Source organism: Theropithecus gelada, chromosome 10, assembly GCF_003255815.1.
Source record: "Theropithecus gelada isolate Dixy chromosome 10, Tgel_1.0, whole genome shotgun sequence".
NCBI classification, from domain to species: Eukaryota; Metazoa; Chordata; class Mammalia; order Primates; family Cercopithecidae; genus Theropithecus; species Theropithecus gelada.
The window spans coordinates 66,591,078-66,595,907 of record NC_037678.1 but is presented as its reverse complement, the minus strand read 5'-3'; positions in this window follow the sequence as shown (position 1 = coordinate 66,595,907).

Sequence of the window (4,830 nt, the reverse complement as noted above, 5' to 3'; positions counted from 1 at the left end):
TTTTTTTGAGACGGAGTCTCGCTCTGCCACCCAGGCTGGAGTGCAGTGGCACGATCTCAGCTCATTGCAACCTCTGCCTCCCGGGTTCAAGCAATTCTCCTGCCTCAGCCTCCTGAGTAGCTGGAATCACAGGTGCCTGCCACCACGCCCAGCTAATTTTTGTATTTTTAGTAGAGACAGGATTTCCTTCCTTCCTTCCTTCCTTCCTTCCTTCCTTCCTTCCTTCCTTCCTTCCTTCCTTCCTTCCTTCCTTCCTTCCAGACAGAGTTTCACTCTTCTTGCCCAGACTGGAGTGGAATGGCGCGATCTGGGCTCACTGCAACCTCTGCCTCCCGGGTCCAAGTGATTCTCCTGCCTCAGCTTCCCGAGTAGCTGGGATTACAGGTGCCTGCCACCACGTCCGGCTAATTTTTGTATTTTTAGTAGAGACCGGATTTCACCATGTTGGCCAGGCTGGTCCTGAACTCCCAACCTCAGGTGATCCAACCACCTCGGCCTCCCAAAGTGCTGGAATTACAAGCATGAGCCACTGCGCCTGGCCTGGCCTCTTTTATAACATTGATCCCATTCATGGAAGCTCTTCTTCCCTGATCTAATCACCTCCTAAGGGCCCCACCTCTTAATACTGTCACCGTGGGGGTTAGGATTTCAACATAGGAATTAGAAGGTGAGGAGTCACAAACATTCAGACCATAGCACACTAGTACCAGTTTCTACTTAATACCTCTCTATGAATTGACTAATTTAGCCCACCTGTTGCTACATTAACCTTGTCCTCAGCAGTGTTTGTGAAATCATCAAGTTGACATGCTAGTTATATGTTTTTCTAACATACATTAAAGTAAATATATAACTCTTTAAAAAATGTTCTTCTGGGTTGCACTTGAAATCATCTCAGTGCAACCAGTGGAACCCAAACCACACTTGGTGGAGCAATTAGTGTCAAAGGGACACAGGCAACAGCCCAAAAAGCTCCCAGCCAGGCACAGTGGTTTGCACCTGTAATCCCAGCACTTTGGGAGGCTAAGGCAGGTGGATCTCCTAAGGTCAACAGTTCGAGACCAGCCTGGCCAACATGGTGAAACCCCATCTGTACTAAAAATACAGAAAGTATCCAGGCATGGTGGAGCGTGCCTGTAGTCCCAGCTACTCAGGAGGCTGAGGCAGGAGAATCGCTTGAACCCTGGAGGTGGAGGTTGCAGTGAGCCGAGATCGCGCCACTGCACTCCAGCCTGGGCAACAGAGCAAGATTCCATCTAAAAAAAAAAAAAGAGCTCCCAATGGCCAAAGCTGGAACAATTTGAGCAGCAAAATAACATAGTATTGTGATAAATCTCAAAGTATAAACCAAATATCCATGAGTCCATACTGTTATAAATGATTAAATAAATAAACGGGGGAGGGCCGGGGGTGGTGGCTCACACCTGTAATCCCAAAACTTTGGGAGGCTGAGGCGGGCAGATCACCTGAGGTCGGGAGTTCGAGACCAGCCTGAACAACATGGAGAAACCCCGTCTCTACTAAAAATACAAAATTAGCCAGGTGTGATGGCGCATGCCTGTAATCTCAGCTACTCAGGAAGGCTGAGGCAGGAGGATCTCTTGAACCCAGGAGGCGGAGGTTGTGGTGACCCAGTATTGTGCCATTGTACTCCAGCCTGGGCAACAAGAGCAAAACTCCATCTCAATAAATAAATAAATAAATAAATAAATAAATAGGAGAGAAGAGACAAATGATCCTTAAAGAAGAATTCTAGATAATGTAGGTAGATACACCCCCTTCAGCATGTGGAGCTTAATTCTCCCATTGAGTGTGGGCTGTACTTAGTGACTTGCGGAAAGGGAGGAAAAACAAGCAACTTCACAGGGGGAAACTGGACAGACACTCGTTTGGCCAGGTAATCAAGTCATGTCGCTAACATGCACCCTGATGAAATCATGTCGCTAACATGCACCCTGATGAAGTCATGTCGCTAACATGTACCCTGATGAGGTCATGTCGCTAACATGTACCTGTGATTTGATGAGAAGAGCACTTTACCTCTATGATATGTTTCCCCAAACTCATAACCCCAATCTAACTATGAGAAAAGCATCAGATGAACCCAAATTGAGGGGCACTCTATAAAATACCTGTCCAGTACTCCTCAAAGCTGCCAAGGTCTTAAAAACCAAGAAACACCTGAGTAATTCTTACAGGAAACTAAAGAGACATGAAGACTAAATGTAGTGTGGTGTCCTGGAAGGGACTCCGGAGCAGAAAACGGTGGAATTTAGTTCATAGGAATGTACCAGTGTTGGTTTCTTGGTTGTGACAAATGCCCTAGTAATGTAAGGTGTTAATAATAGGGGAAACAGGGTGAGGGCTATTCAGGAACTCTCTGTACTTTTGAGTATGATGGTTAAGTTCATGTGTCACCATGGAGGGTGGTTTTGGGAGAGATTAGCATTTAAATGGTTGAACTTGGGGTAAAGCCACCTTCGGGGTGTGGGCGGGCCTCATTTGATCAGTCGAAGGCCTGAATAAAACAGAAAGACTGGCCTCCCTGAGCAAGATGGAATTCTCCAGCAGGCTGCCTTCAAACTGCACCATTGGCTCTCCTGGGTCATCAGCCTGCGGGCCCACACTGTGGGATTCGGGCTTGCTGGCCATCATAATTAGGCAAGCCAATTCTTTATAATATCTTTTATACACACACATACACACACACACACATGCACACACACACCCTATTGGTTCTGTTTCTCTGGTGAGCCCTAACACAATGGGAAATTTCTGTACTCTAAATCAAAGACCTACAATTTTTTTTCTGTAAATGTAAAATTATTATTATTATTATTATTATTTTTTTTTTTGAGACGGAGTCTGGCTCTGTCTCCCAGACTGGATGGAGTGCAGTGGCGCGATCTCGGCTCACTGCAAGCTCTGCCTCCCGGGTTCACGCCATTCTCCTGCCTCAGCCTCCCGAGTAGCTGGGACCACAGGCGCCCGCCACCTCGCCCGGCTAGTTTTTTGTATTTTTTAGTAGAGACGGGGTTTCACCGTGTTCGCCAGGGTGGTCTCGATCTCCTGACCTCGTGATCCGCCCGTCTCGGCCTCCCAAAGTGCTGGGATTACAGGCTTGAGCCACCGCGCCCGGCCAAATGTAAAATTATTTTAATATAATAAGTTTATTTTAAAAAGAGAGCAGGCTGGGCATGGTGGCTCATGCCTGTAATCCCAGTACTTTGGGAGGCAAGGTGGGTGGATCACCTGAGGTTGGGAGTTCGAGGCCAACATGGTGAAACTCCATCTCTACTGAAAATACAAAAATTAGCCAGGTGTGGTGGCACATGCCTGTAATCCCAGCTACTTGGAAGGCTGAGGCATGAGAACTGCTTGAATCCATGAGGCAGAGGTTGCAGTGAGCCGAGATCGCACCACTGCACTCCAGCCTGGGTGACAGAGCAAGACTCTGTCTCAAAATAAATAAATAAATAATAAAAAGGGAAAAAAAAGAGACATGAATTTCGAAGTCATGTAGATCCATTTATTTGTTTCCTGTGGGTGCCAAAACAAATTACTACAAGCCTGGTAGCTTAAAACAACAGAAATTTATTCTCTCATAGTTCTGGAGGCCATAAATTCAACATGAGTTTCACTGGGCTGAAGTCAATGTGTTGGCAGGGCTGTATTCCCTCCAGATGCTCTAGGGAAGAATCCGTCTGCCTCTTCCAACTTTTGGTGGCTGCCAACAATCCTTGGCTTGTGGCCACATCAATCTCTGCCTCCACGGTCACATTGCTTCCTCTTCTTCTGTGTGTGTTGGTATAATCTTCCTTTCCCTCTCTCTTATAAGGATATGTGTGATGGTATTTAGGGCCCACTTGGCTAATCCTCAATGATATCCTCATCTCAACATTCTTAATCACATCTGCAAAAATTATTTTCTCAAATAAAGTAATGTTTACAGTTTCCAGAGATTAGGACTTGATATATTTGGGTGGCCATTATTCAGCCTACTACACCCTGGCTGTGTGAAATATAGGACTTTCATAGTATGAGTAAGCCGGCTCTATAATTGAAAGTAAAAACTATAACCTATTTTTTAAAAATGTTCATCTGGGTTCCACCTGAAGTCATCTTAGTATGACCACTAGTGAGGTAGGAGGGAGGACTCGACTCTGAAGGTGGGGTTCAGACACTGGACCAAATTGAGGACTAGCTAAAGCAGGGATGGGGTAGAAGAAGCTTTCCATAAGACACGCCCATCATTGTGCCATGTCAGTTTACCATTGCCATGGTAACACTCAGAGGTTACTGCCCTTTCCATGGTAGTGACCCAAGACCAAGAAGTTACCACCTTTTTCCTAGAAATTTCTGCATAATTTGTCCCTGAATTTGCATGTAAATAAAAGTGGGTATAAGTGTGACTGCAGAACTGCGTTTGAGCTGCTACTCTGGGCACACTGCCTGTGGGGTAGCCCTGCTCCACAAGGAGCAGTATGTCTGCTGCTGCTGAACACTGTCACTTCAATAAAAGTTACTGTCTGAGACCACTGGCTTCCCTTGAATTCTTTCAAGTCAAGAACCCTCCTGGGCTAAGCCCCAATTGGGATCACCTGCCCTGCATTGGTGGGACCCAAGCCACACTTTGCCAAACAGTGTAAGAGACTGGTCTCAGAGGTCAGCGAGTTCTACATTCTAACTCTGGCAAGCTTGTGACTTCGGTTAAGTCAACATATTCCTTGAAGGTTATCTCTTCATCTGTACAAGAGGACACTAGCTCTGACTCAGAGGAATGCTGTCAGAATTCCTGCAGACTGTGAAACAGATGCACAACAAATGATC